General features: G+C 56.4%; 1 long non-coding RNA gene across 1 annotated transcript; it reads right to left on the bottom strand.

Moving 5' to 3' along the window:
- Positions 1-439: 439 nt before the first annotated feature.
- Positions 440-5,745, bottom strand: LOC123617247 (uncharacterized). Its single transcript, XR_006725381.2, has 2 exons — positions 4,929-5,745; positions 440-1,295 (listed from the first exon to the last, which is right to left on the bottom strand). It is a non-coding gene; the product is annotated as an uncharacterized LOC123617247 (long non-coding RNA).
- Positions 5,746-7,218: the final 1,473 nt, after the last annotated feature.

Here is a 7,218-nt window from a genome sequence, read left to right as displayed (position 1 = left end):
GGCCTCAGGATGACTCTGGAGCTCCTTTAAGTCCGAGGGTTTTCTTGGGCTCACACACGAGCCTGCTCGCCGCGTGTTTCCCACCAGCCAGCCCGGCCGACCAAGGCCAGCCTCCGCCTGCCTGGCCCTCTGGGCCCTCGCGTAGCGAGCGGCGGGGCTCCTGGCCGCTCAGCCTCTCCTGCGACCAGGAAGGGCCAGGCACTGCTGAGATGAGCTGACTTACTGCTGTCCATCCTGTCCGGCGCCGTGGGTTCCCCCAGCTGAGCTGGGTGTGCAGCGCGGTCAGCCTGGCGAAGAAAGTGACTCCCTGGTGGAGGTGTTCCTGTTAGCCCCCTTACACTGGAAATGGCATTTTTGCTGTGACATTTCTGCCCAGTTTTTCAGTCTGTCAGGGCTTACCTTCTCTCTGGAAAGAAATTGCTTCACTTTAAACTCCATGTGCCACTAATAAAATGTATTTTGAAAAAATAACAGTGTGGTTAGGAGTCGCTTGGCAAAGACCGGAATGTACACGAACAAGCTCCCTTGGTCCATCAGGTAAACTCGTTAAGGAGAGCTTCCGGCACAAGGGTGGTGTGTGATGTGATGAGACGTCCTGCCTCGTGGAGTATGTTGGAGAGTTTTACGGAAGAAGTGCGTTTTTTCCGGATGGGTTGTGGAAGAAGCCTCACCACCACTGCGGGACTCAGTGGGACGGACGGACCAGTCTTCTCACCGTTCTCCACGCCAGGCGGTCGGGCTGTCCCAGCCCCGTCCCCTGGCCTCCCCTGCACCCGCGTCAGCTCTCTGAGCCCGGGAGGAGGTGGCACCTGGAGTCAGAAGGGAGTTTGAATCCTGCTTCCCACTACAACCTGGGTGACCCCGGGCAAGTTAATGTCTGAGGATTTTGTCATCTCTAAAACAGATTACTATGGCGATTAAATGAAAATAAAGGGCAACAGCTCGGTGTTTATCCTTGGATCCTCTGAACGTAGAGACCCTGTGGCCAGGCCCAGGAGGGGGCGGGTGTGATTATGTCCTTGGAAACCTCCGTCTGCAACAACCGTCCTCTAGAAACAAGGGTTTTGTTGGCAGGTGTGTTCGTTCGCCAGGGCTGCCAGCAACAAGATAGCACAGGCAGTGGCTCACACGACGGACGTGTGGTTCCTCACGGTTCTGGAGGCCAGAGGCCCGAGATCCAGGTGTCAGTGGGGTGGATTCTCCGGAGGCAGCTGCCCTTGACCTGCACGTGGCTGCCTTCTCACCGCGTCCTCACGTGGTCTGTTTTTCACACACGTCTGTGGCCAAACTGCCTCCTGTAAGGACACCAGTCAGATGGATCAGGGCCACCCCAACAGCCTCGTTTTCTCTCCAGCGCCTCTTCAAAGGCCCTGTCTCCAAACACCTGGGGGTTAGGGCTTCAGCATGGGAGTTCTGAGGGGACACAGTTCAGCCCCCAGCAGGTTGGGCAGGAAGAGACTCTGGCGAAGTCAGATCACTAAGCAGATAAGGAAGAAGGAAGCAATGGGGAGGGAGGCCTGGCTTTGCGCTTATCCGTTCACAAGGGAAGTGGCTCTAGTCACGAGAGGCTGCTGGGAGACTCAGCTCCAGCCACCTGACCCCGTTGGACGGCAGCCCCTCTGTGCAAGCCCTCAGACCTCGGCTCTGTGAAGGGCCACCTCCGCTAGCCCAGGATTCTGTATGTGGAGACCACACAGGGGTCTTCTGGCCCACACATTGTCCAGGGGCAGCCCCCTTCTGTCCAACACACAGAGGAGCGGGACAGGACCTGAAATGACCACAGCTGTTACCACTTCTTACCACAAGAGGGCAGCAAACCATGCAGTGTCCACCCGTTCCTGCAGCTCCAGGCGGGTGACAACTCGACTTTGGATTAAAACAATCTGGTCTGAAAGTTTGGAACCAAAGAGGGGTTCCTGTTCCTGACCTTCATTTTCATTTAAATTCTACAGTTTATTTTAGAGCACAGTTGTCAAAAAAACATACTAGCAAATGCCCCACAGAACCCATCAAAATTAGCCACGTCTCTGACTCTTAAAACAACGAAGGCTGCTCTGCACCGGCTGCCAGGTGCCAGGCCCATGGTGAGCCCACCGGGCAGCCCCAGCCTCGGCCCTCAGCAGCTGCTTCCAGCCGGGAAGACAGATCTATGGTATTTGGCCTGAACTGGCAAAATGGTGGGATCACAAGGCGCATAATGGGGGCCCAGAGCTGGAAGTGGGTTTCTGCCCCGGGGCAGCTCGGCCCACCCGCGCAGCTGGAAGGGACAGTCCTGGAAGGAAGGGCCTTAACCTTGTAGCTGTTGGACAACAAATTTTTTTTTTCAAATAATGTCTTTTCTAGATGTATTCTTCTCCAGCACGAGAGATTATAGACTCTGAGGGCAAAAGGAGGATGGAACATGCTATGTCTCTCTCTTCCAAGTGGGTGGCATGGGGAAGCCGGTGGGGACACCGTCCTTCCTGCTCCACTACCGGCTGCCTTCACCCCTGCACAGAACCATCACTGCAGCTGGTGGGGAGCACGGGAGTGTCCCCGCAGAGCTTCCAGCCAAGGAGAGTGCAGTGCCCTTCCTCCTCCTGCTCAGTGTAGGAGTGACCCGGGAAGGAATGGGACTGAAGGACCAAGGCAAAACCAGGTCTAGGAATGAGGTCTGGAAGGGGTGTGGGTGCCCAGCAGTGGTTCCATCCAGAGCACAGATACCATTAGATGGGCAGGCAACCCTACCTCCCCTGCCCCACACGCACGCACTCAGATGAGTTGAGCCACTGTCACACAGCTCGTCCCCTGTGAGAGGTTAATGTGAATGGGGAGGCACAGGGACAACTTGGCCCTTTTGGAAGATGAAATAAGGCCCAGAGAAACTGGAGTTTCCCATCTACTCCAGTTAAACGGAGGTTTATCTCAGCCTTCCCCCTCCCAAATCCTCCGTCCCTGAGTGATGGTCCTTTACACATCCCTCATGGTACCTGGCGCCCACCAAGACTCAGGTGAGAAGCAGGAAAGAACAGCACTTGTAATGACTTTACCCTTCAAATTCTGCTCCCCACCCGCCCACCCACTATTAAGGTGGAATTGCTGGTAGAGTGCATGTTTAGCATGCATGAGGTCCTGGGTTCAATTTCCAGTACCTCCTCTAAAAGTATATCAATAAATAAACCTAATTACTTGCCCCCAACAAAAAAAAATTAAAAGGTGGATTTGGATTTTCATATAGTGAGAGGTTTGGGCCAGGAGGGTCGAGGTTGGTAGAGGAGACCACGCTGGGGTTCTTTTTTTTTTTTTAGAGCACTGATCATCTCAGAGTTAACTCTGTTTTTCGCTCTGCAATTACCAGCACTTTCTGGATCCTGTGCCCAACTCGGATGGGGTTTGGGTGCTAAACTATGGCTGGGAGCAAAGGGGAAGGAAGGTTGGTTCTTCCCATCCCGTAGACCTTGGCTCCACGGCCAACTCAGGCAGCCCCGGGGTTGTTACCTGGCAGGGGAGCAATTTTTTACCGAACTTTTTTAGTTAAAAATAACCTTTTAATGCAATAAAATGGGTATGTGTTCATTACAGAAGTTGGAAAAATTGACAAAACTTTTTAAGTGTGAGAAAACAAATCCACAAAAATAAAAAAATAAGGGGAAAAATGTCTTACCACCCAGTGAATATCACTGTTAACACCTGTTATATATTCATCGGTGTCTTCTCCAAAATAAGATCTTACCATACCTGCTTTTTTAAACACTTTTTCAATTAACAATCCGCGTTTCCATGTCAATAAACCTCACCTTTTGTAACACTCAGTCAACATGCAAATTTTCTCAAAAAACTTCACCGACAGCAAGTTTGTCCAAATCTTGTCCCTTGCCTGGACTGGGGACTGTGCCCCTCAGTCTCCTCACAGGCCTGGCCTGTTTTTAACTCCCTGACTTGTTGGGTGGGGGGGCCAGGTGCCCGGCTGGTCTGGTCGGGCTGCCGCCCCTGAGACGGATGAACACTTGGCGAGACCCTCTCACAGGGGCGCCCGCGTCAAACACAAACGTCCCCTCTGCAGCAGAAACCCGCGGCGCTGGGCTGAGGGAACAGGACTGGGCTCAAGGTTTGAGAAGGGAAATGTGGGTTGTGCCAGAGTACGGGGCCCCACCCAGAAATTTGGCAAAGAGTGACCGGGAGTGGGGAGAGCAGGTGGGGAGCGGGTTCGCCTCGTGCAGCCTCCAGGAAAGGCCTGGCCCCCCGCCCTTCCTGCTCCGAGCCTCCTCCGGCCACCTCTTCTCAGGCCACGTCCTCCCCTTCAACCTCTCCCAAGGCCTGCCGACCACACAGTAAGCAGGACCTACGCCAAGTGCCTCTTGGGCAAAGGGCATTTGCAGAAGGATTTACAAATTGGCACCGCCGGGAGGCCAATCTCGCAGCAAATCCAGCAATATTCTCTGTGGGGTGAGAACAAAGGCTGGGGTTCTCTTGCCTTCGAGAACAACATTCTACCGTCCACCAGTGCCAGATCCCTGGGGCTCTGAACTCCTGAACTCTCTCCCAGTGTTCTATTCAGACATCAAGTATTTAAGTCTTTCAAAAAGTAAGAAAGACCAAGGTGAGTTCTTCCCTCCCTCCCTCCCTCTGGGCCCACTCAGCCTGCAGCTCCCTGTGACCCCTGCTCCGCCCCGCGGCCTCACCCCGAGCTGGCCTTTCTGCCTCGGGCCTCCCCAATCTTCCCGGCCATCTCTGCTCATCTTATCTCTGGCTCTTACACAGATATCACACCCAGGATGCCTCATGACTAAAACCTCTGCCGCCCCCCGCCCCCGCCCTTTCCCACCCTGTCCCTGTCTTCTTAGAAATTCCAGCATGTTTGTCAACTGCTCTCAGGACCCAGGGCGGGGCGCCCTGCAGAACCGAACATCCCACACACACACTCAGCACTCCCAGCCCCAAGTCCTTACTTGGATGTGTTGCAGAAAACAGGCGGCCCATCCAGGGAGCACGACGTGCCTGCCTTATTTCACGGGCATGTCCCTGAGCGTGGGCACCCGAGGTCTCAGACCCAGAGCCCCACTGTGGCACCCTGGGGCGGCCTCCCTGGGAAGGGGCTTCACTGTATTTGAGAGGAGAGGTTCCAGCGCTGTTTCCCTGTCTCTGACCACTGGAGCCATGGCCTGACCACCCCTCCCCAGCTGGGCCAGTCCCCTGACCAGGCTGTTCGGGGGCTCAGATTGGGAAGGCGCCGTGGCCCGGGCCGCGTGGGCAGAATGCTCCCAGCTGCTCTAAAGCCCGGTAGGCGGGGCTGCGCTGCCCCTCCCGGGGGCAGCTCCCAGGAGGGGGTCAGCTCCCCTGGCACCCGCAGGCCTCAGGCCTGGTGCCAACACCGCCCAGCTTCTCGGCCTATCTCAGTGTTAAGGCTCCCCGGGGGCCGCTTGGGTGGCAGCCGGGCCTGGGCTCAAGTATGAAGACAGAGGAACTAGGAACTCCATCTCGTGGCTTGGACTCTGCACCCCCACAGCCAGCCCTCCCGGGAGCCCCATCCTGCCCACCACCCTCAAGGATTAGGTCACCCAAGAGCCCCCTAGGGTTCCCTCTGCTGCTGCGTCAGACCCAAACCCCTGGGCCGGCTCCTCCCAGTGCCCCAGCAGGCAAGGGCTCCCCAGGCCTCTGCACACCCCACTCCCTCTCTCGAAGTGCCTTTCCACCCTTGAAGGGTTTACAAGTTGCATAATAGTAACCTCCCTCTGAGGGTAGGTGCAAAGATCAATTAGTTAACGCACGGAAAAGTCTTAGAAGTGTGCCTGCACGTTGGAAACACTCATAAGTGTGAGCTCTTGTTACGGCCTTATTTTGTCCCCCAGTCACGCCAACCAGCGTGAACTCTCCCTTTTCTGGGCCCCTGCCGCTCTTCAGGGTCCCCAGCCAGCAGCTCCTAAAACAGGCCTCTGTTCCACGGACCCAAAACTTGCTTTGACCGTGATGGACACTCAGACACGCGGGCCCCAGACAGCAGGGCTGATGGCACTGTGTTGGGCAAGGTCCCTGGGCAGGGCTCTCCCCGCCCCGCAACAATGATGCCAACACAAAGGGGAACCCCAGTTTCATAGTTTCGGGTTTACAGAGCACTTTCACAGTTCTCTCTACTTCGCGGAGCATACAGGGCAGAAATCGTCATTCCTGTTTTCCAAATGGGGCCCTTGACGCGCAGAGGCGGTGAGCAACGCACCCAGGCCACACGCTGGGACGTGGCCAGGTGGGCCCAGGATCCCGCTCTGCCTGATGCCAAGCCCAGCGGTTTCTCCTCAGCACCGAGCTGGGTCACAATCAGTTAAGTGCATCTTCCTCCTTCTGAAAAGCAGCTCAGATGCCAAAGGAATCAGAGACGATGAAAACCAGACGCCCTGCCCCTTGTCTCTGGACCTGCTCCCAGGAAAGGGAGGACAACGGATATGTGGCCCCCAGGGCCCGGCCCGCCCCGCCCCGTGAGCTCAGCACTTGGCAGAGGGAGTCTCACTGAGGAAGGCCTGGGAGACCCCTGGGGCCTGGGAAAGCCTCTCCCCAGACCTGGGGCCAGATTGAAGGCCCATTCAGCTCCAGGGTCAAAACAAGGAGTGACCAAGGCCAACCATTTTGCTACTAACCCTCTCCAACCCCAACAACCCTGCTAACTCGGTGCTGTGCCCATTTTTCAGATGGGAAAAGCAAGGCTTAGGGAGATGTGACAGTGGAGATGCCTGAGGAAGGCTGGGCCAAAGCAACCCCGTGACCTAGGGAAACACAGCCAGCCCTGCCCACCACCTGCTTCTAAGCCCAGCCAAGAGGCAGGATACACCAGGATGTCCTGTTCACTGGGTCATGGGCCCCTTTGCTGTTGGGGGAGAGGGGTCAGCTCTCAGTCGTGGTGAAGGCCATCTTGGCACAGGCCTCAGCAGGTCAGGGCCTGGGTGGGGGAGAGGGGGCTGGGCTCTGTGAGAATGTGACCGGGCAGGGAACAGGCAGAACATGTGTCCACAGCCAGGGTGCCCCAGGTCACCCGCCCAGAATTCCCCCCGGACAGTCATTTCTCCAGCCAACTCCCCATCTCAGCGTAGGAGTGCTTGTGGGGCTGAGGGTAGAGCCAGGCTCAGGCCAAGGGAGGGCGGCAGAGGCTGGCTCAGCCTGGCCTGTGTGTGAGCGTGCAGGTGCGGGTGGGGTCCCTAATGAGCCCAGTCAGAGGATCCTTCACATTCATTCAACTAACATAACAGCCAT

This window comes from Camelus bactrianus, chromosome 10 (genome assembly GCF_048773025.1).
Source record: "Camelus bactrianus isolate YW-2024 breed Bactrian camel chromosome 10, ASM4877302v1, whole genome shotgun sequence".
In the NCBI taxonomy this organism is placed as follows: domain Eukaryota; kingdom Metazoa; phylum Chordata; class Mammalia; order Artiodactyla; family Camelidae; genus Camelus; species Camelus bactrianus.
The sequence above is the reverse complement of the archived record's forward strand: the minus strand, read 5'-3'. Positions and strand labels throughout refer to the sequence as shown.